Genomic DNA, 25,382 nt, shown 5'->3' on the forward strand with positions numbered 1-25,382 from the left:
TCTCACAAAGGGTGAGGTGCAGAAAATGGGGCGATGAAACAATGGGCAGGAAGAAAACTGGGAAGAGATAGGATCAAAATGAAGAGAGAAGACCCAGTGGACGTGGGAATGTAAAAGTAAACTGTCAGGGAAGGCTGGAGAAGAGAGCCTCATTTATAAATGCATCCAGTCAATCCCAGCATGGGGGCTCGCAGTGGACTTACCACTAAGGGGGGGGGGGGTCCTGATGGGGTGGGGTCGGGGGAACAGTCCAGAGCTAGAGGGGGGCAGTCCAGGGGGGTAGATGGGAGGTAAAAGCCCTTTCCAAAACTCTTGATTCCTAGAAAAACACAAACCAGCCATTCATATTCCTCCTCTGGCCTTGATGCTGTGGCCCTGACTCACGCAGCAAAGGAAGCAATCGTCGACTGCTACTGAACTGAAGGCAGAGACAGGCCCAGTCCTGTACACAGACCCGCTTGCCTATGGCGCCACGATGGAAAATGCATATCCATCCAGAGTTTTAGCCCTGTATCGTATCCATATCTGAGAGCCTCTTTCTGTCTTCTGACAAAGTCAAGTAGAGTGCAGAGCAGAGGACACGCACAGGGGCAAACACAGAGCATTTGTTATTCCTTTATCACACCTACAAGTTCTCAACAACTCACATACCGTATAGATCTTTTCACAGATGTTTGGAGATGCTTCCATGGGAACGGACGTGCAATCATTTTTTCTAGAGAGAAACCAAGGTCACTTTAATGTCCTTATGAACACAATCATGTTTAATAGTTAGATAACTTTTCCAAGAGCATATCCTCATTTTCCTTAAGTAAGCTGCTCTCTCATATTTTTCCACATTAGTATCCATTTATGAATATGAATGAAAGCTTGTCAAAGATATTCTATATCAGTACATTTTCCACGCTGATTGCTGCTACTGAAGCATTCCAGACGAGTGCATGTCATTACGTCTGCCTAATCCCACTTTAGTCTTCATTATCCAGACATGGCTTAATGATTCCACTATCTCCACAAATTAGCCTTACTGCTATTTTTTCCCCCTCACCCTCTCACACGTACGTGCACGTATCGTCAGATGTTTGTGCAGAACTGCAGACAGACTTGCAAAAACAGTCACTCACACGTGTTATCAGTTCACTCATGGGTCTGTCTTTGACAACGCTTTCACGAGTCACCGAATGCATGCACAACTTTGAGTAGCCTGTAATGTATGGCTTACAATGTCAGCTACATATGACACACAATTCACAGGGTGATTTACTGGTTAGCAGTTCCTGCTGAAATCCACCCGGCATTGCAGAATGAATGGAATGAAATCTAAACATAAATCAGTTCAAGGGGTCGCTCTGTGAGGCCACACTCCACCTTAAGGGATTGGGACCGTGCACACTCACACAATAGCAAACACACACACACACACACATACACACATACATAGGCATACACAAATACACAAGCTACAAAAGCCAAGGATGGATATGCTGAAGAAAGGACAAGTCTTGGCAGATATATTGTGGTTTTTACTGCTGTTGGCTTGTGTTCCACTTAACGCCCTTTACTTTTACACACACTGTATATCACTCAGCCGCCTCTCAGCTCACTGCACTGTAAATTCAGTGGTTCAGCAAGCCTCTAGGTCACTGTGGAAGCCCTAAATGTCACTGGAGCCGAGGTCAACCGGCAGGGCAAATACAGTGCTGGGTTGTAGGTTTCATTTACACACGTGCATGCATGTTGCAATTGGACACTTTGTATTGAATGAGATACATCCTGTGCTTACTCCACAAAAACCTGGGGCAATTCTATTTGTGTTCCTTGGATTGATTCCACAAATTATATCATCTTAAATCCAACAAATAATCAAACCATTAAACAAACCGTTAATAGACGCCCCTTTCGGTAGGCGATACGTGGTTTTTACAACCAGCTCTTCACCCTCAAGTGAAAACACTTCTGTAGATATACACATATACAGCTGGGGAAATAAGTATTGAATGCGTCAACAGACTTGCATGGTGAGCATGCATAGAGGCCATGGCTGATGAGTGTATTACTCATTGTTTTTTGTTTTTTTTACAACTGTACCTGCTAATTCCAGGTCTCTCTAAAGCTCTCTGTCAGTGGTCCTTGGCTCTTGGATAACTCTTCTTATAGTTTTTCTTTTGACTGTCAGAAATCCTGTGAGGAGCGCCTGCTGGTGGCCAGTTTATGGTAAAATGATGTTGTTTTCAGTTCCAGATTAATGGCACTAACGGATAAAACGGTGCATTCAGACACATCTGTAACCAATGCCATCAGTGTGTTCTGCAACATTAGTTTCTGAAGGTCTTGAGAAGCTCTTTGCTTTTACCTATCATGAGACGCCTCTTGTGTGACACCTTGGTGATGAGAAATCTTTTCATAGTCGTAAATTTGGACTAAACCAGCTGATATTACTTTGCACTGATAGAGGACAGGATTACTTTCTAAACACTGACAGACTCCAGCTGCTCTCTTGGCTTTCCAAACCTTTTTGCACCTCCTTTTCTTCATGTGTTCAATACTTATTCTCTGTGTCATTTCACTGCATTACACATTACTTAATTTATGGACATAAATGTTAGGATTTCTTTGTATGTGTGCATTACTTGGGTTGTTGCAGACAAAATTACATGTCAATAGCTCTATGGAAATATATTTTCTGAGAAAAATATTGACACATTTAATACTTATTTTTCCCGCTGTACATTAAGATATTGTGCTATGTGGCAGGCTGGGTCTCTCCATTTATTGCCAGAGCTAAAACAGATCCTCTGTTTACATTCACATAAACAACACTCATTCTTCTACCCACACCAAATAGGGACCTAAACAGTAGTGACTGTTTGGAGGCATGGTGGCACATCCAGAGGGACAATGGCTGACTGATCCTCATGGGAGGCCTGAGTAATCCACCTGAGCAAACAGATGAGAGCCGTGGTCCAGACTCTTTCAATAAGGCTGAGCTCTGAGCTAACACATGGACTAATGGAGTCCAGGAGGGTAGGAACTGGCAGCTTGTCTCAAAATAAACTGATAATACAATGATGAAATTCTGCTACAATACCCAAAAGGAAAACACCAATAAAAGCAGGGTTTTCCCCCACCATTATATAGCACTACATCACCACACACCACGGCAGCATGGAAAAACTCACTCTTTGGTTCATCATTATTATTAGGACAAGTTTGTCTGCTCTGGCATAAGATACTGTCTGACTGATGCTTGAGGTTGGACTTCCTCCTGTAGCTGTGAGGCATGGCTGGTTAGTTATAATTAAAAACATCACACCCTCCGGCTGTAATTTAACCCATGACTGCACAAGACCCACAAAAATATGCTCACACACCGAGCAGGATCTGGGACGGGGCCTTTTATTAAACGCTATCTGGTTATGAAAGTTCTGTCAACACAATGGCTCCTCTGACCTTATGATGGGGGCTGTTCTGCTCTTCAGGTCTGCATGGTGCCGTCTGGCGGATTTGTGTTCGCGTGCCTTAGGTGTACCATTGATACTAGTGCCGAAATCTTCCGTAGCCAAGTGGAATTATCTCACCCAAATGACAGAACATTTTCCTTGTTTAATGAAAAATTAGCCCTCAAGGCTGAGCATAGGAAACAAAATGACTTGTTAAGTAGGGGTGTTTTTTGCAGAGTGGGTATGATGCCAAAGTGAAAACAGCTGAGAAATATTACAGTGCAATCATCACCAGGGCTGGAAAATTAGTCTGGAAGTTTAATTTAGTGTTAACTGTTTTGTGAGTTAGCGTATACCTGCATAGTGTGTTTGCCTTTAATATGCATATAACTGCATACACATTCAGTGTAACCTTTTGCCTACTTGACTGTAACAACACAGTTTCTTTCCCGCATGTGCCAACAACTAAAACCATATGTGATGATAAAGAGAGGCACTGTTATAATTTAACGAGAGCTTATTTTGCTTTGAGCATCAGCTTAACACCTTAAACGCAAATAAAATTCACAGATCAGGTCCCAGTATTTTCAGTCAGAGCAGATATTCTGGCAGGGATCCTCAATGGGAGCAGAGCTGCACGTATCATAAAGGTTCAGAGATGTTAAAGTGGACAGATTAATACGATTATCAGAGAGAGAGAGAATGAGCCGTACACAAGTGCGATTACACCAGCAAACTCCTCCTCATAGGCAACCTCTGCCTGACACGTGCAAAGTGAGGAAAGATTTAGTCCCATAAGAAATCTCAGAATCTCCTTGGTAGCAAATAAGCCATAAAATGCAGAGACAAAAATCTCCGGCATCTGCTTTTTAAAAGGGGCCATAAGGGAGTCTCGACTTTCTCTTGGTTATATAAACAATGGAGCTTTAACGTCCAAATGCCTTTAACAGTACAGCTACCGCCCGGCCACTAAGACCGCTTCCTCCCTCCCTCTTTACGCAAACTTGCCCTATAGGCCACGTTGGCTGAGTACAGCTGTGTCCTGAAGTGGACAAGTGCCAAAATTCCAAATAGGTTTGTAACTATATGCTTTGCAAGTATAAACATTTTCAACATTAATTTCTAAAAAACTGGGTGATGTAAGAAATCACAACCTCAAAGTCTAATAAGCTTGCAGGACTGACTAAATGACGGGGGGAATAAAGGTTATACACAAAATTAATGTTGGCAGAAAATGCTAAATAAAGGCTTTACGAGAAAATGAAATACAAAAGCAATAGAGAGGGTGAGAGAGGAGGGACAATGTCATGCTCTTCTGAACATTCCCAGTCTGAGAAAAGACAACACCAGCTCTTGTTAAATTTGTTTACATCTTTCAAGCAACTCTTTGTTTTTAACAAGGCCAAGAACTTTCTCAAAAGCTGAAAAAATGAGCTTTGTTTTTATTTGAGAGTGGGAAAAAAACGGAAAGTGAGCATTTCCCTTGATGTGAGCCAGCGAGCGTTTTATTAGAAGTGATAGTACATGTGTCTATGCATGTGTGTGAATGCATGTGTGTGCGTGTGAGTGTTTACACAGCTGGAAGTAGAGAGCGGAATCACTTCACCTGGCGGTGGTTCCCGGGGTGTCCACTGTGATTCCATTAAAAGGCAGACAGGCTCTGGCACCCTCTCAGAAAACAAGAGGACTTCACTTACCAAAATATCCCTGCATTAGAGCTCAAAAAGCAGGCCAAATCCCTACAAACCCCTGCTGAATTTACTTAGGGGGCAAATGGTTCCCCCTCTAAACTCCTGATAGCTGATTGCTCTGGCAGGGTTCAGGTGGATCTGCTGAGTGGCCTCCAGCCCAGTTTCCACTCCATTCAAGTTTCCACTCAGACCCAGACGTGCCTCCACACCTCCCCTCTCGTCTCTCCTGCGCTCACTCCAACCCCACCTCTTCACATCCTCCTCCTCAGGCCCGGACCAAAAGCCAAAAACACTCAAGCCAGATTTAGTGTAACCTCCAGATCAGAAGGTGTTTTAGTGTCTGTCTATCTATCTATCTGTCTGACTGTCTATGCTGCTCTCTCTCCCACTCTGCTTCCCACCGTCAGCCTTTACTGCGGCTGCCCCCGGAGCTTCCTGCTAGATGTGATTCACTGATAAGGAGATATCACACTGAGCATAGTTGCGGTAGAGATTAAACCAAACCGAACTACCCATTTGGGATTGTTTATCCATCTTACTAATAGCTATCCTGAATCATGGTCGTAGATAGGGGACGGGACTGCATAGAGGTCCAGCATTACTCAATCGATCCAGAGCCATCCCCGGCAGCACCACAGTCTGCTGCCTGTTTTTTTTTTTTCCTATTTCATGGAAGAAGAAAAAAATGGAGGCCTCAATGACCCTGCTGTGATACCAAGTGCTGGGGATTGACAAGCCTCCAGGGTTCACTCTCTTCTATACACAAGGCCTTTTCACACACACTTAGGCAAGCATGCACAGTGCACACCTCCAGTTGCACTGTGCACACAAGCACGCACTCACACAAACATCTATGTCATCAAAACACGCAAAGTGTGTGTGCCTTCCGCTGCAGTCTGCAGAGCATGAGCCTGAGCATACTGCTCACTAATCTCCTGGTCACTGTCCTGCAGTGAACAGAAATAAAGTGGGTAGACCAGAACCGATTAGCTGCGAGGCCGTGAAGGGACACGCTGAGGTCCAGCAGAGGCTGCAACATGGATAAAAGCAGCAGAGAATAGACTGAGTGTGTGATTCATTACTGTAGCTTGCCTTAAAGCAGATCACTGGCTGCACACTTATCGTTTGAGCCGCGTCCAGAACAATAAAATGCACATCCATACATAAGCTGCCAATTCCTGCAGGCAAAAAAACAGACGTTCGGCTGACAGAGTGACGCACGCTTGCATGTAATTAAAGCAAAGACTACAAAACTAAAGAATCAATAAAAACGAGGGAGGGGGAAACGGAGACTAAATGATAGCCATGTTTTAACCACAACCAGACAGAGGAGCAGTGTGCATGAGTAAGTCATCTACTTGCTTTTAGTGATATTTGAAAGTGAGACATAAACAACATTAACAACAAGAGAAGATTCAGCTCATACCTTCGTAGTCTTTGGTCTTTCAATAATCGTTTGAGGCCAGGGTCAAAACTGGGTCTGGAGGACACACAAGAAAAACATGTTACACAGCTGTAGCAAGACACTGCCAATAAACTGGGTCATCCACAGGCCATTTACAGAAATCTAAACTACCATTTTCATCAGCTCTAAAGTAAGATCGCCATCATCCATTACTGATGTAAAAACTAAATGCGCTAACTTCAAAGTGAAGTGGAAATTGCATTTAACAGTTTGCACAGACCTTCGCATGAGACTAAAGATCAGTGATAGCAATTACGATTTAAAACCATTTATGTTTTATATCATTATTCTTGAGATGATTCTTCTGCACAAAAGATCATCACATCCTCATCTCATGCAGACAGGCAGAAGGTGAGTTCTTCGGTAGTCATAAATATTTAACAGGACTTTTTAACAGAGATGAACATGTTGAAAAAAGGGTAATGTCATGGAAACTATGATTATTTAGGACAGGACTGAGCAAGAGCAACCGTCACTTAACAGGAGGGTAAATATATCATGTTTGTATTGGCCAATCTTTTTTTTTTTGCAGCCGGTAGTTTTGAACTCATGTAAAACAAATAAATAAATCAGTACCTTCAACTTATCTGAGCAGTTGAAAACATGTTTTGATTACTTTGGAAGACAGAGCTGCACATGATTACTAATGTTAATGTTTCCAATGAAAAGCCAGGTAGGTGCTGGGGGGCAATATGTATAAAATATATTACAATAGCTGTCAAATAATTATCTAGACAAACTGCAAAGTTTTGAGATTGGGGAAAAAACATATGTACAGTACTCCAGTGGAAGATGCTGTTTGAACTATAGACAACAACAATAAAAGAAACAGTAAACAATAGTGTTTGAGTACTGCAGCATAATTAATATCTGATTAACTGGCTGGTTCTAAAGCAGGCAAAAAAAAAAAAACTCAGTCTACTATCTGGATTAGTGGTGGGATGCACCCTTTCCTCACCCTTCAACTTGAGCAAATACTGAATCTGATTGTAAAAGTGAGAACATGTCGCATGTCAAAACAAGACAGTTGTTGTCCTCAAAGTACCTGCACCCACAACGTGCTAACCTTAATATCCTGTGTAGCAGATCTGCCTATCAGCAGACATCCGTAGCCTGTAGCCTGAGAGAGAGACTCAAATGTGGAATAAATGCAATTACTTTTTTTTCAATGCAACAAATTTTACATAATTTGTCCATAGACTGTAAAAAGAATGGATGTAGCATCCGTGACATCACACATTGGTTTGGGGGCATTTGAACTGCGCCATCTTGGATTTTAGTGGGAGTGTACTTTCCATATTTGGAGAGGCGCGGTGGTTTGCTGGCCGAGAACCCGCCCACTGAACTCGAAGCAACCAATTAACGGCCGGTAACTGTCTGTGAACCTGTCACTCAACGTAACCACGCCCAAATTTGTGTAAGAATTTTAAGCCTAAACAATAATAAAACAGTTGTGGTACGAACCCCCCCCACACACACACACACACACAAACAGTTGGTTTTATTTACTAAAAGAGTGGTGTTTTTAGGAAGTCCTGCCTGGTGTTGCTAAAATGCATTCAAATTCAAATACAGAAACACAGTATTTCAATTTAATGTTTTTAGAAGAAAGTATACTATTTATGTACACTTAAATCCACTGTGGATAAGATATTTCATATTCATTATTCTTTTGTGGTTACACCATTTCACAGTTTCAGGGGCCTCAGTCTTACCATTGTCCAAAAATAGTTCAAATGTCATTTGAAATTACATTAACCCAATGTGAATACAAAATGTACATTTTAACAAATTATCTATTTATTTTTAATTCATCTAAAACATTTTTTTATTTGTCACTGACCCATATATTCCAATGGCAAGTTGTGGCATGCAAACTCTAAGTGGATCAGGTTACATCAAGACAACACATTAAAGTGTATCCACCTGTACAGTGTATTCGCCCAATTATATATAAAAATAATAATAAATGTCACATATAAAAATGCAATAAAATAAAAGCATGTTGGTGGCACAGGAGTTTCTTTTCTGACACATAGGTTGGCCTGTCCCATGCAGACCTCAGGCAGTAACACTGACACCATGCTTTATATCCAAACACTTTTTTAACTGCAGGTACAGTAGCTCTTTTCCTTAAAAGTCTGTCTAAAGCAGGTCTTGCCAGGTTTTCTTTATGCATTCGTTTTGCAAATCCAGCAATCTAGCAATCCAGAAATCCTAAAGTCCAAGTGAAATCAATACCCTCAAGTGACACTCAGGAGTCCCCTTTTTTTCTCATATTAAAATGGCTTTAAAGACTGAGACTTGCAACCCAAACATCTGTACACAGTCCATTTTCAACAGGATCTACGAGAGCACTGTGCTGAACCATATAGAGTAAACAATGTGGCACGTGTCTCAACTTATACTCTGGGAAATATCCCTAGAAAATAATGAGCACATACAGGCACTCAATGGATGCATATTATAAAACATACATACACACATGTGCCAGAAAGACCCTGTGCAGTCTTGTTTTGATAGGCAATGAGCTGAGTGTTGGAGATGAGGATGTGTGTGAAAAACTGGGCCCGCTCAGAAGCCGCTGTGCATGGAGCCTTGGAACGCACACATGGAACACGTAATTGAATGAGAAACGGTCTCTCGCTGGATCAAGACAGTTTTCTGGCACCGTAATAAAAGTATGAGGTCGCTACAGACTTTCACTTCTTTTTTTTTTGCCTTCATCCTGTTTGTAGCACTTTTATTTGGTTGGCCCATTTGCACACTCACCCTGCATCCTCTCCATGCCAAAGCATGCATCATGTCATGAACCTGTGTTGTTCAATGCTTTACAAAAAATATAAATCAGGTCTAATAAAGAGTGGAAAAGACCTGTTTCCAGGAGTAAGAGAGACGGGGAGATTGGCAGAATGTTTGAATGTGCTGCTGCTGCTACTCTCCCTCTCCAGTGTCGCCGATCCGCTGCCAAGACGGACGGGTTCTGGGCTCTTGGTTTCAGAATTTTATCACAACCACACACAAACACACACGGAAACACACACACACACACAAACACACACACACACACACAGTTTGCTTCTCTCTGCTTGCCCTCTCAACTCACCCCAACAGTATCACAGCCATTCGCACTTGCATAAACCAAAGGCATGAGGAATGAGTCAGTGGCATGCTGATAAATATCACAGCAAGAGGTGCAGCAGTTACATGTGCAAACAAACAAAAATAAATGGCAATGTGCACGCCAGACAAGCACTGATATAGTGACAAGTGATTTGCAATCCATGGCCACAGAGAAATAAACCATGTGTGTCAACAAGCTCTTGGTTTTAACTTGCTTTTGGAAGCTGGCTGCCACAATCAACAGAACATATCTCATTCTATCGACTCCCTGGGAAAGTTTTAATTATCTCTTGGAGGAACCAAATGAGCAGCCCCATTATCTGACTGTACTTCTATGGGAATAGTGCGTGCCAAAAAGTAAAGTTACAAAAAACTACTCTCTGACCTGTGCATTTTTCACATTTTTTTTTTTTCCTTCACGTGAACTGTTCTATCTGTGAGGTCTAGATCTTGATCTTGTGACTCTCTGTGCTGTTTATCTAGGCACTGAAATGTGGGAAGTTTGAAAAATGAACATGTCCCAGTGACTGACTTCTAGTCTCTGATGTCTGGTTAAGTCAAGAAGATGGACTCAAAGTGATACATGGAGTGAAGAGCATTTCTGACTTACAAATGAAAGTACTGTCACAATCTAATATGAATGGAAAATCCAACAATACAGGACAAAGAAGAAGTAGAAAATATTTATGATCTCGAAGAATAACCATGTCATACCTGAAACAATTGGTGTATGCAACAAATCTTCCACTGGGCTTCAATCACCATTATCTGACCACTTGCTTTTACAGAAAATAAAACAATTCAACACAATTACTCAACAGGGATTCACAATCTTGGGAAATTTAAATCTTGTTAGAAATTGTGTTAAATTGCTAGATTAAAGGAGGGAAAAAAATACAAGTACTGAGGTTACATAAGTTCCTACATTTTCTATGATGTTGTTCTCCAATGAGAACAATGAGGACCATAAACATCAAGGCATTTTGGTTTGGTTACTGATGTATTCTTAGCTTTCTAGTTAAATGTTGGCACAGAGAGGTCTCTTGCAGTGCTGACACAAGACCCAAACTCATGAGTGTTGAGAGGGTAATAGCGCATCTTGCTTTCTTGGCTGCGAGCTTCTTCATTGCTTCTAAGTTCCATTGTTTACAGAACCCTTTATGACATTTCTGTGCCAGGTCACAGCCTTGCTTTTTTCATTTGTCTACAACAGGGGTTTTCAAAATGTCTGAAAGAAATCTTCACCGTGCAGCATTCACACCACAACTTTTCATATCACTGTCTCTATATTGTGTGAAAATCTTTTCCATATATGCTCTAAGAAGAAAAAAACTCTTATGTGGCCCTCAGAAGGGTTGACTGAAACGGTGCACACATCACAATGTTAATAATAATAATAATAATGTAATTAATATTAATAACTTATTTATATAGCGGCTTTAAAAACATATGTTCACAAAGTGCTTGACAATAACAACATTCGACAGAAGACAAGTCACAACAGCAACACAAACTGAGACCAGGAAGAGTCAAATTAAAATGCAGGATGTAGTAGATAAAATGAAAAAAGAGGGGTATACATGATAAAAGGAGATAAGACAAGAAAAGAAGGGATAAAAGAAGAAGGCAAGATCATCTGAGTAAAACTGTGAGATAAAATAAGGCAAGAGTGAAGGGACGGTGACAGTGGTTCTAATGGGGAACTAAAGGGGAGGTCCCTTAGCCGGTGGGACTCAGGAGCTCAAATTGGTTGGTGAGGGGGTAGGAGCTGTCCGCAGTGATTTTCTTGGCCTTCCTCTTTGTCCTCTTAATGTAAATTTCTGTTAGTGTCTTTTTGGGTCGTCTCACTATTTTGCTTGCCCTGGACACAATTTTGTTTAGTTTGGTTTTACATTTACAACTTAAATAACCAAACGAGACAGGGAGATGAGAGGTGATCACGCTTCATGTGTAGTGTACACCAGGCCATCTGGGCCTGTGGCCTTTGCTGGCTTCAATTTAGAGAGACTCCTAACAGCCTCTTCTGTTATAATGCCAATTAATGACCTTGAAGGGAGGTTTTTACAGATCTCATCACATTCCATCCTATCGTCAATATCAAATCTGGAAAAGTCCTGGTTCAGATTATTTGCATTTGTCATTAACATGGATTTTATCCCTCCTTTTGCTATCTTTCCCCATTAAGGTGCTTAATCCCTCCCAGGCTTGTTTTACATTGCCAGTGTAGAATTTGCTCTCTATTATATGTTTGTATTCAATTTTTGCTTTGAGTGTTTTCCCTCTCAGTTGTCTACTTTTTTCCCGCATCAGTTCTATGTTACCAGAGACAAAGGCTGCTTTCTTATCATTTAGACACAATTTAAGTTGTTTAGAGACCCAAGGCTTATTATTCGGGTACATTTTTACTGTTTTTGTTTCACACACAACAACCTCACAACATTTTATATAAGATATGTGGTAACATCTGTTCATGCCCATCTTTATAACTTTCAAAAAGAACATCCCAAATAGTGTCCTCAAGCTCATCACTGACTTGTTTCCTAGTTTCCTCTGTAGTAAGAATATATATTTGGGCAGGAGATGGATCACGTTGTGGTCAGATTTTCCCAGGGGTGGTCCGCATACTGCTTTATAAGCTTCAGAGATGTTGCCATAGCAGTGGTCGAGGATTCGGGTTAAGCGTGTCAGGCAATCAACTTTTTTTTTTTTTTAAGTTTATTTTTGGGTTTTTCATGCCTTTATTAGATAGAACAGTTATGAGAGACAGGAAATGGGGAGGCAGAGAGAGGGGGGACGGGCGCATCTCACTAAATTAGAATATCATGGAGGTCAGCAGTCATCCCTATGAAAGTGTAACCCACTGAACAAAAGGCTCAGGAAACCTTCGCCAGTGTTTTGAGTTGATAAGCTGATTAGAGTGTGACACCATTAGGTTACAATAGTGAACTTTTCCACAATATTCAAAGTTTTTGATTCACTGAATTTTGGGTTTTCATTCAATCTAAGAAGAAAAAAAGACATCAGTCGGTGTGTAATCTATACAATAAGATTTTCACTATTTGAATTGAACTACTGAAATAAATGCTATTCTAATTTATTAAGATGCGGAGAATGTGAATAAATCTTCAGTTCTCTATGGAACCATGGACAAATTTATGTGATTTATCAGATAAGAAAGGACACTTCGCTGCAGAACCTTTGTGCAACACACAATGCGCCACAGACACACTGCTCTGACCTTCTGTTTGCTGATTTTCCACCTGTCTTATCCAAACATCTGAAGCTCATTTTCAGCTTCTTAGTATGCATAGGTACGCCTGTCTAGGTAGATGCATATTGCTCTCTTGATGCATTGTTAAAATAACAGTAAAATACAACACCACTGACCTCACTTCAGAGCACAAGTGTATTTAAGTGATATTTAACAATGTTGGCACCGCTTTGCCCCTAGTGTTAGACAGAGCTCTGCATCTTTGATGAGTAGTAGATTTCTGTTTGCTATAAACTCTACCTCCTCACTGAGGCACTAAAAATCTATCAGTTTAAGCCAAACAGATGTGTACAAAAAGTTTTCCGAGTTTATTTTCTCACACTTCCCATTGCCTGAAGTTCTCTGGCGCCCCCTCAGGTAGACATGCCTCAGTCTGAAAAACCACTGGTCCAAAATCATCACCAGGCTTTTTATAGAACATTTCAAGTCCAACTACAGCGTTGGATGATCAGTCGGACATTTCCACACATTTAGTGGAACCATGTGTTGTTTGGAGGAGGTATCTAGTCCATCTCAAATTCACAACATACAACAAGCCTGCGCATCGTCAAGCATTCTCAGCAACCTTGTTCACCTCTTTGCAGATGACTGTGCTCTCTGTGCTGACATAGAGCAAAAGTGAAAGGCATTGTTAATAGCCTGTCTAAATGATGTGATAACTTCAAAACTTTTTCAAAATTAAAAGAATAAAAAGCAAATCATCAACCGGGTTACTGAAAATGTGTCAGATAAATCACTTTTCACGTAGTTCTTTATTTCAGGTACAAAAAAATGAATAATTTTACAGATGTCACCTCTTTTTTCATGGTATTTTAGGGTCTCCAAAAGGTCAAATGATGGCTAGATTTAAAATCTGGCTGTAAAAGGACTGTGTGCTACTCACACATAGCCATGAACAAGGGCGATTATCAACTTACAAGTTCAGACAACACTGAAATGAGCAGTTTCTGTGTATGAGCAATTGAAGGGTTTAATGGACTATATGAAAAATCTGAATGGTTCTGGCTTTGAGTGGCAGAAGTGAAGTTTGGCTGTCATATCCCATAAACCCATACACCTTTGTGATGGCTGGTTTTAGTCACAGGTTTGTATTAAGTCAGAAAGGTGATTAGAGAATGAGGATTTAGAGGGGCAATGAAATCCAGACCATAGCTTACCAAGCAATGTCCTTGATTAATACCACATTTTTTTCTGGCACACCAAGATGCTTTTTTCTTTTGTTGCTATCCCTCTATCACAAGTACACAAAACCAAGCTGCGTTTACATAGGAACTACAGTTACAATAGCAACAACAAAAACTTGGGTAATATCATCAGGGTAAACTCTATGAGCCAAGGTTTTACATATGGGATTGCAATAAGTGCACAATATGAAACACTGTCTAAACTTTAAAGCGACTCAGGCCATTGGGTTTTAGTTTGGTCCGCTATAAATCATCATCACAAGTACAGTACATGCGAGGAGTGTTAACCTGAACAAGAGCCATGACAAAAATCAAATCCTCTTCAAGTGATCCCAACACTGGACTACGATACAAGTTGAAGATCTCAGTCCTGTAACCTGATGAAATGACTACAGCAACATTTTTCTTTTGTTGCCGTTTCTAATTGGGTCATATTCCAGATTTTTGCTGAATTATTATCAATGTCAGCATCAGACCCTGGTGTACTAAAGTTCACAACACTTTCCAAGACCTAGTTGTGACCCAAAAGTCTTTAGGACTGCTTCACTGCACAGCTAACATGCAAATGTTTCTTCAAAATGAACAAACATAATTGTAAACACATTGGGAGTGAAGCTCTGAATATGCACGGATTGCCGATTGATAAGAAAGAAACAAAAACCTATTACCATTGCAAAATAACTGCAGGCTATTGTTTTGGCTTCTTCTGCCAAATAATCCATGTCGATTATAATAAAGAGCTTTGTTATTTACCCCACGGGGTTAAGGAAGTTCTCACAAAGCTAATTCACTTTCACATTGTTATAGGTTCTTCTGAATGCATATGGAAACCCATTAAACAATTCCTCCACACAGGCTTTGATCCGGACTATGAGTTTGTGTGAAAATACCCTCGCTTAGAGATGATGATAGAAGCAATAGAAGGAAATACTACTTCACATAAAGACAAATAGTACTCGACATGTTTTCTCAAGCATTTCCTTTGACAACATAATTTCTAGGCTCATTAACTTGAGCTTGTTTGATTCAAGTGTGATCTAGAAGATAATGTCAACATTCTGACCCCCCCCCCACATAGTTACTATCATGTTTGATCAGGTCACAAATTGGAAGGATGTGTAAGACTAAACTAATATCTAAACAAATCCATAGTTAACATACAGTACAGCAGATTCAATTGTAGATTGCACACCGCCTTGAAGCAGAGATATCAAGTTATATAATGAAGTTTTTGTCTGTATCATGAGTCTGCAGGAAGCATCAAGAGCCTGTTCTAATCCAAACCAATGTCCCACTTGACACCAGTAGCCATGACAGCCCGAGGCCACATTACAATTCTGCAGCAACAAAAACATGAGCGCGGAAACACAAACACTGACAACAGCCACACCGCAAACTATCCTATCATATATTCTTCCACCAGGAGAACTAGAGAGGCCGGGAACCCCTACGCTAGACTTAACCACAAGTCCCTTCAGATTTGGGGGCAGAATGAATGAAAATCCAGACACATGCAAACACAACTGTTTCAGTACCTGAGATGGGAGGTCACACAATATTACATTATTTTTATGATCATCATGACTACTAGAAGTTATTCTGAACATAGCTGAAGACATAGAAGTCTATGATCTCATTCTTAAATACTCAGTAGTAATGGCGGTGGACTCGCAAAATGTTCACTTGCGATGTTCTGATACCATTTTTTCCCCTTCCGATACTTTTGCTATGGCCAATACCGATACCAGTGTGTTATTTAAAAAAAAACATTTTATATCATTTCAAATACATACAGTATATATTACTAAATACTATTACTACGCATTTGAGGAATAGTGATCAACATGTGATATGATGATTATTGTTGTAACATGGCCGAGTTCCTCCCACCATAGTCCCCTAAAATCCCGTGGGAAACCCTGCAATAGAAAATGAAAGTGTGGCTGCCCAGCTAACTACGGGAGCCTTTTTTAGCTCAAACTTGTGGCATACACCAGGCAGAAGGAGTGGAATGAGTTCCGGGCCAAATTCACATAACAAACAGATCAACAGAGACAGACGGCATCCTGTCAGTAGCTGCTGATGGCAGAAGTCAGAGCTGACTGAGCTTAGTAGTAAACAGATTCTTATTTCTAATACATGGTATCGGATCGGTGCCTGGACTCCAGTACTCGTGGATAACTAATGTCGGCATTTTCGGCGGTATCAGAGGCACTTCCAATACTAGTATCAGATTCGGAACAATTCTACCTGTATTGCAGACCAGTTGACATATAAGGAGCAGAGCAGTGGTACAGTATCAATTCTTGTTGGACCACGACACTCTTTGGCAAGTGAGACAGCTATTCCACCCTGACGTGGCAAACACCTACAGTACTTAAGCCCTCTAGAAATCTTTCCAGCCCCCTGTTGGACATAATGACTTACCCCCGCCGGGATAGAATTGTTTATCAGGCACAGAAACATAAAAAAAACAATACTAAACGTGGAGGTTCCTTTTTACTTACGACTTGATCGCCCAAGAAATTAAATTTATTAGAGGGCTTGTCTACAATAACACATTAGAGCCCTATGAGGGTTTTTATTCCGTCTACAGGAGAAGTATTCAGTGGAAAGTCGAGGAGAGGAGCAATCCTGGTTAGAGTCAAAGTACCCTGCAGATGTACTCAAGTGGTTATTCGCTGTAGGAAGTGTGTACGAGAATTGGACGGAGGCATATACTGTATCTCTGAGGGAACGGAAGGCATTTGGTCTCATGGTCAGATTGGATCCGGAGCCAGTGTTAAGAGTGTGCCTCATGTCTCAAACAATGCTTTTGAGTTACAGCACATTGTTTGAGGTTTGGGCGTGCGGTTAAGTTAAGGTCTAGTACACACTGTGAACTCCGCTGACTGTGCCTCTTCATTTAAATCTCAGCAGTCTCAACAAAAAACATGGTGGCTCTGAAGTCAAAGGTTTAATGTGATTTTACACCATGTGTATGACGCATTCTCTACAAGTGTTAACTTCCCTTTTGCCTCTAATAAAAAAATATCTACTGTACTGCGGATCAAGTAAGCCAAGGTTGTCATGGGTCCATCTGTGTTACTACAGCAGGTGAAGGTACATACAGGATTTTAGAGCAGAGACGAGACCCCAAGAGCTCCAAACACAATTGAGTTAAATGGTCAAGATAATTTGTATTCATGGATGCGAAAGACTATACAGTGAATGTCTTTGTTAATAAAGGACGCATCCTCGCTGATCCTACCATGGATGGTGCAATAGTTAGCAAAGTCCCCTCAAAGCAGTAAGTCCCAACTCTGTAAGTTGTCAGTATGGGCTTTTTCTTCTTCTGTATAGTGGCCAAAGGCTGTCTGTGTGTGTTCATCCTATGATAGACTAGCTGTGACATCACTATGGGTATCATTTAGGTTTTATCCGATATCGGTGCCAAACCGGTACTTTTGAAACAGTGCCTGTGCTTAAAAGGTGCCCGAACATACAAACTTTGTCTAAAAATTGTGCCTTTTTTTACAAGGCATCTTGTGACGTGCAAGTTGAACAGAGTATTAATTTAAATAATATAAATACAACTTAAACTAAGAAATAAATTAACCAATATAAAATAAAATTCACAACAAACTGTCATAATTATCATAATAAAAACAGCAGTGTAATCAAAACCAACAGATCAGCACACAAGTGGTCCATTGATTAGTGGATGAAAACGAAAGTTGTGTGTGTACTGTGATAACACTAAACGCAGCAGAATGAACAGGCAAAAAAAAAAATCTGCTCATATCTGCAGCTCTATATCGCACACAAAAAAAAACTGACGTGACAACACATGTAGCAACAGCACAGCAATAGAGCTAAGGGGGCTGTAGGCCTAAATAAAAATTCAGTGGCACCGAAATTAAGCATCGAAATCTGCGTTGCTTTTCGGTCTGGTTACTACCATTTATGTCAGCACCGGTGCCATTATGGTACCGAGCATCGGTACCCATCCCTAAACATCACCCTGCGAAAGACAAGCAGGTACAAAGAATGGATGGATGGTCACCTCAACTATTACTGATCCATTTTTCTGTTGATCAGGAGAATCAGATCAATCTCAATATCAACTGCTAAGACCCAATAATGTATCTGAGCAAACTTAACTTTTTTCCTCCTTCGTACATTTAACATTTACAAAAGAATCACACTAAATGACACAGAGGTGCAACACAGCTGTAGTACAGTATATAGTATACTATATACACTGCAAATAAAAGTGTTTCACACAGTTCGAACCAGTGACCATATACAACGTTCCAAAAAGTATGACTGAATCACTGGAGCTAAGTCTATAGTCATCGTATTTTAGTAACATTATGACATGTTCCTAAGTGCTATAGCCACATCTGGGCTTCAAATTGGTTTCAATGCAAACCAGTGGATGACATCATCAGGTCACCAGATCCACTTCTTCTACAGTACAGTCTGTGTTATGTGAAGTAGGTCAGAGATTTTCTACCACAGCACCAGGTTAAAGGACTTCATTATCTGACCACACACCCCAGTGTAATGAAATGTATGCGTTTTGTGAATTAGGATGGTCATACAGTATTTGCCTGGATTCTCATGGGCGCTGTGAATCACCCAGTAAAAATGAAAATGAAACATTTGTCCTACTTTTAGCAGGGTGTCTGACCTACACTGTCACGGACTGTCTGATAAATTATTATTTTTGGTCTAATTTACCTAGTTTTCCAAGAGTAGACGAGAGGAAAAATATACAAACAAGCATCAGAGTTCATGTTTACTTTGCAGTGCAAGCACCTAATAAACCTGTCTGGAGTGTACAAATGAGCAGTATGTAAAAAGTTAAAATACACACACAGACACACACACACAAACATACATACACACACAGCGTAGGATCATAGCCAAACTGCCTAGGTTACAGTGGAAGTGTGTTCAGTGCAGCTGGCCAGATTCCTTAACTATCAAAGTATATCACCAGTCAACTGGCGTCACTGCATTGTGAGCACCAATACCGCAGAGCCAAGGTACACTGGGAAAAGCTTTTGCAGAAGTATATAACTGGAACTGCTGCTAAGGCATACCGCTCATATTTGACACCGACAGAATTGGTTACATGCCACTGCTGCTGTAGAATTTATATTTCTTTCATATTGTGCAATAAATTTAGGAGCGGCTGCAACAGAAAGTGTCAATTTTCAGCATGAATAGTAATTCCAGTGACAGCTAGAAGCACCGTTTGCCATTGGGAAGGGGGCTTAGTGAAAGAGGCTGGCAAAACAACATTCTTCAGCTATGCTAATTGGCATACTTTCACATGGGCTGGAATGCTATGATAACATCCACCTCTTTTCCCTGAGGAGGCCTTGATCCTGCAGCCGTTTACTGGGTCAGAGGACCTTGATGTGGATGAAAGCAAAAGGTAGAGGGGCTCCATTATGGAGTGGGGGGATGGTCTCTCACTCTTGAGCAGACATGTAGTATTTGGATTATGTTGGGGGATGCTGTTGCATTGGGGTACAGTGGGAGGCTCGGGCCAAAATATCTATTACTGAGGGGTCATCTACGGAAGCCCTCAAAGGCTATGAACATTTTTTTTCCATCCATAAAAACTGATTATTTATTTCCCCAGGCCAATTTTCTCTAGTTTGTTTTTTTATATCTCTAAAAACGTACTGATTACTTGAGTATTTGATGTCATCTTTTCTGTCATTCTTTATTTCCCATTGACTATTGATCATCTATAATTTCAGAACCATGGACAGCACTATTATTTGTGTGTTTGGCGTCTTGTTGAAGGAGGCTGATAGACAGAAAGAGCATGTCACTCATCTAATCTGCTTGTATATAGTAGTTGTACAAAGATTGTTAGGCTCAATTTTCAATTCCAGTAGCAACCCACAAGCAGAAAGTGACAGGGAACTGATGGGACAGAGAGAGGGAGGGAGAGCGAGCCCAATTTGGAATTGCGTAGGAATGCACTTCAGCCCCTTGTGGCCAAAATGAGAATTACAAAAACAAACACACAAAAAATGCCTTGCCTCTCATGGATTGTTTTCATAAATGAAAAAAATAAATTTAGAAAATCATAGCATAAAAAACAACAATAATAATAATTTCTCTTGCTCCTCAGTGCTTCCATACTCTTCTGCCAGGTAGATGTTACACCCCATATACAGTGGAGTCTGTGAGGCAGGGGGCCTTAGTGGGGAAGTGGGGTGGGTTTTGGGACAAAGTAGAGCCCTGTCTCTGCGGGGATGGTCACAGAGGCAAGGGATTGATGGGGTGGTGATGAAAGTTGGAGATGTCGGGGAATAGACATCCATTCAGGGTGGGACCAGTAAGAGAGGCCTATGGGGAACTCTGGGGCCCGTCATCACCTCTGGTCTCTGGCCTGAGCTACCGAGGCAAAACTGGGGGAGGGGAGAAAGGAGAAGAAGAGGGGACTGTCCTTAAGGTTCAGACTTATCTCCCCACTATACGTAGGTTTATTATTCTGGTGTGTGACCTGAACCATGTGCCCCGATTTCTACATAACCTACAGAATGGGTCCACGTAAGATGCTGTGAATCAAATACTCCTTTATGCTATACCTAAGTAAAAAACAACTTCACGGTGAGTGTGTGTCATGCTAGCAGGCTGTAGAGAAGAAAAAACAAACAGAGCTGGTTTCCTCATTTGAAGGGCATGGCATTCTGTGTCCCAGGTCCATGGCAGGGCCTCCCAGATATTTCTGAGGCACAGAAATATGAGACTGATAGGAATCAGCGTGCTAAGGTCATGCCAGGTACTAAGAGGGAGTCAGCAGGTAATAATCACATATGAGTGCAAGCAGGGATACAACAGTCCAACTTTTCTCCCTGACTTTTAATACCTTAACTCAGGCCAGGGCATCAATCCAGTAATAGTATGGATTTGATACCTCTGAGCTATTTTTTTGGTCATTCTCAATCCTTTCTGAATCTAACAAATGTGATAAATGTTTATCTTTGTGGGGTTTAGTTTATCAGTACCGAGTATAGATTAGGTATGGTAAATTCTTAAAACACAAATGATTCTGAGTCTTTTTTTACGGTACATGTTTTTCCCCAGATCGTTCAAACAGGTCAATATCTGTGTTGTGTGTACATATCTTCACTAGCTAATGTTTTTTATCTCTGAAGACTATGCATTCTAACTTTGGTTGAGGTGTTTTTCATTCTTGGTGACCTCCCCTGGCTGCTGCTGCCGTAGACAGACAGAGACACAGATGAATCGGCTATTGTTTGGGGTGCATGTGGCATATACGTCAAGGAGCAGAGTAACCAGAGACCCCCTTCCACAACCCCACCAGGGAGCTGAGCCGGAGAAACCCTAGTCACGTTCAAATAAATTCTTTCCTGTCCAAATTGACACCCTTCCGTTGCCATGGTGTGGCTTTGGTTTAGTTTACAGTAATTTGGAGTCTGGGTGGCACAGGAATGTGGTGAGGGACTGAGGCTTATGGTACACTTAAAATGACTTACGTGCTAAAATTATGGGGTGGGTTTCCAACACTTATCACATTTGACATACAAAAAAAAGGTATACCTGCTGCTAGGATGAAGCAGGTAGTTATTCAAAATGGGTTAAATATAAATCAACAACTAAACCACACCGCTTCTCTCTTTAAGTTCTTGCTCTGTAATAAGGGTTTAGCAATTTATCTCCCAAAGATAATTATTGAACTTTGATCCATAATTCTTATAGAGGCCGAACTGCCTTTATTTGAGACCTCATGAAAATATTAACTTTTTACTACTTCTGTTTTCCCTGCTTCCGGGATCATTTTTGGCCACTTGAGACCAAAATTACAGCAGAAAAAGGTAACTGAAGATCAACAACCTTTTTTGAGGCTGGACCAAATACAACCCCTGCAGATGTATCCTGTCATATTTAAAAAATCAATTAATTTGCCCCTCATCTGTCCACACTCAGTAGCTCATGACAAAGGTTTGAACATTTGTTAAGAAGGAAAAACACCAAATTGACGCAAGTATTCAGACCCTCATAACTTATTTGAAGCAATTTTGGCCTCTTGGGTATGACACAATAAGCTTTGCACACCTGGATTTGGGGATCTACTGTCATTCTCTTTCTGGGCCACTCAGAGTGCTTTAGGGTCACTGAACTTTCAGCCCAGTCTGAGGACCTTCACAGTCTGAACCAGGTTTTGATTAAGTATTTTCCCTTCACTGTGCTCTGTTCAGCCTTCCCTCAACCCTGACCAGTCTGCACACCCCCTCAGCATGATCCTGCTGTGATACTTTGAACGGCTTGGCCTCCGTTCTATCTTTGTTTCATCAGATCAGATAATCCTATTTCTCACAGTCTGAGGATCCTTTAGAGTGCTTTTTTTTGGTAAACTCTGACTGAAGAGTTTTCTCTGTGACCTCTGCCATGACGCCTATCAGTGGAGTAGCTACAGCAGTGATGGATGTCCTAATGGAAGTTTATTCCATCTCCATGCAGGATATCTAGAGGACCATCAGGTTGTTGCTGACCTCTTCATACCCCCCACACACCCTTTTGAATGAAATTGCACAAATTTCTTAAATCCTGTTTTCACTTTGTAATTATGAGTATGCACTGATGAGGGGGGGGAAATACCTAATTTAAAGCCTGCAACATGAGAAAATTTGAAAAAAGTGACAGGGGCCTGAGGCACTGTAGAGTAGACTTTTACATGCTCGTGAACAGTAATGCTGGGCACGCTCCGTTTTGGTCCATTTCAAACAATGACAGACCTACATGTGGTGCAGTCTTCATTTTCAGCAGGCAAAATCTAATAAATGTTTCCTATGTACACATGACAGACAGACACATGGCATTCATGAGCAACATAAAGCTCCCCCTGATAAAAGGTAATGGATTCCCCACAGTACAGAGAAATTAAGTACAGACCTGTGGATATGTGCACATATCCACAACTATGGCCAACATCTCTCTTACAATCACTTCCCCTGCGTCCTTGTCCCTCTCTTCCACACTTTTCACCTTTCATATACTCATAATCTAGATTGTCAGCACTTTTCCCAAATTCCTGTCTTAATGTAAAAACCTGCATTCGATTGGGAAATGAGGTGGGTCTGGAATATAGTTCTTATTTGAGTTAGTGTCCATATTGCTCGAATGTGCTGAGGCAGAAGTAGGGGCATGCAGCACGGCTGACATTTCTGTGCGAGGGAGACTGGAGTTTGCACCTTGTCGCAAACCTGCAAAAAGCATTCGCCTTTTTATTGGGTGTTTAAGTTGCCTTACCCCGGGGCCATAAATGTAGTTTATTTCCTTCACTTCAAGCATGCTATAGTCGCCATGCACAGGTTAAGTCATCATCAGCAAAGAAAATGCTCTCTAAATATTATTCCGGATTTTAAATCTCATACACAAACATCAACACAAACAAGAGAGATCATGACAAATGGACAGAGCTTTTTTACGCCAGTACAGTAGTGTTCAAAGACATAAATTTCCAATTACATGTGAAGGTTGAAGCAGTCTGACTTGAGGTTCACAAACCCTGAGTAGCAGGGGAACAAGCAGAGGACAGTTATGCTTCAGTGTGCTGCTAACCCCAAACTCTTTCCAGTATCTGGGAGCAGGTTCCCAGTGGAACAGCAACAGTTGCTCCAGATGAGAACTTTAAATCTACAATCCAAATCATCTCCAACTGTGGCATGTTGATGATGTCTACAACACAGACCCCTGGGTTTCCGTTTTTTTGATTGTTTTTTTTAATTGAGACCTTGCTGAATGTCAGTGTTTATAAAGCAGGCCTATTATCATTATTACCACTGCATATTTCCATATGTCGCTGCCCTGGCCATGACCGCTTACAACCTGATTATTACAATAAATCTCCCCAGAAACAGGACGCAGAACAGTTAGCTTCTTTATGGCCACTGGTCCTCTTTCCAAGGTTGATCACCGCATAGAACAAAAGATCAAATGTGCAGTCAGCGCAAGGCTGGGACGGTTAATCTCTCTATTTGAAAGAGAGAAAAACATCTCAAGTCAATAAAGCACCAAAGTAATGAAGTGTAGAGTTCACAGAGAGCCAGTGGAACAATTCAGCCTTGCAGTGTGTGACAACAAGGCCGGGTTAGGTCCACAACAGTTAACGTTGATGCTGGAACATGAAGCAAAGCTGGATGATATACTCTAGCAGGAAGAAATACACAGTGCTGACCGGCCACCGGGAGATGAAGTCTTGTAGGAACAAGGCTGTTATTTTTGTGATGGCTGTCTTGAAGGGAAAGAGTGGAATGATCAGACCACGTGTAGAAACTTGCTGTTTTACTTCATCCTCCTTCAGGAGTCCTTTTTACATAACTTCAGAGCTTAATGTAAGTTTCCACAGAGAGCCAGGTGACGCCCAACAAGACAAAGACAGCAACACTAAATCAACTGTGGACATAATCCTCATACATAAACATGAGGTGTTTAAAGTTCATGTTACAGAACACCAAAGGTGTTCTTGTTTTCTTCACTTAGTTTGCAGGTGGCAAAAATGTCCCTGCGATTTCTTGTTGTCTATTGTCTATTTGTCTATTTTTTCACTTTCAGAAGTCACTGCTAGGTTCTGTGTCTGACTGCACAAAACATACTTTAAGTGCAATAACACCTTTCTACACTGAACAAAAATATAAATGCAACATGATTCACAAATCTGTCTAAATCTGTGTTAGTGTGGCTTATCCAAATGCTGATTAGACAGCATGATTATTGCACAGGTTTGCATTAGGCTGGCCACAATAAAAGGCCACTATAAAATGTGCAGTTTTACTGTATTGGGGCGGTCCGGGGAGTCAGAAAACCAGTCGTTACCTGGTGTGACCACCATTTGCCTCACACAGTGCAACACATCTCCTTTCCATAGAGTTAATCAGGTTGTTGATTATTGCCTGTGGAGTGTTGGTCCACTCCTCTTCAATGGCTATGCCAAGTTGCTGGATATTGGCAGAAACTGGAACACATTGTCGTAAACGCCGATCCAGAGCATCCCAAACATGCTCAATGGGTGACGTGTCCGGTGAGTATGCTGGCCTTGCAAGAACCGGGATGTTTTCAGCTTCCAGGAATTGTGTACAGATCCATGCAATGTGTGTATTATCATGCTCCAACATGAGGTGATGGTCGTGGGTGAATGGCACAATAATAGGCCTCAGGATCTTGTCACGGTAT

General features: G+C 41.2%; 1 protein-coding gene across 1 annotated transcript in view; it reads right to left on the reverse strand.

The window, feature by feature from the left end:
* znf469 (zinc finger protein 469) overlaps positions 1–25,382 on the reverse strand; it is a 181,395-nt gene that overhangs the window by 138,431 nt on the left and 17,582 nt on the right. Inside the window, exon 2 of the mRNA XM_085779576.1 lies at positions 6,558–6,611. The gene's annotated coding sequence lies outside the window, so the exon portion shown is untranslated. The remainder of the gene's footprint in view (positions 1–6,557; positions 6,612–25,382) is intronic.

The sequence above is a fragment of the Trachurus japonicus genome, chromosome 6 (genome assembly GCF_045865225.1).
Source record: "Trachurus japonicus isolate A0001 chromosome 6, Traja_1.0".
NCBI classification, from domain to species: domain Eukaryota; kingdom Metazoa; phylum Chordata; class Actinopteri; order Carangiformes; family Carangidae; genus Trachurus; species Trachurus japonicus.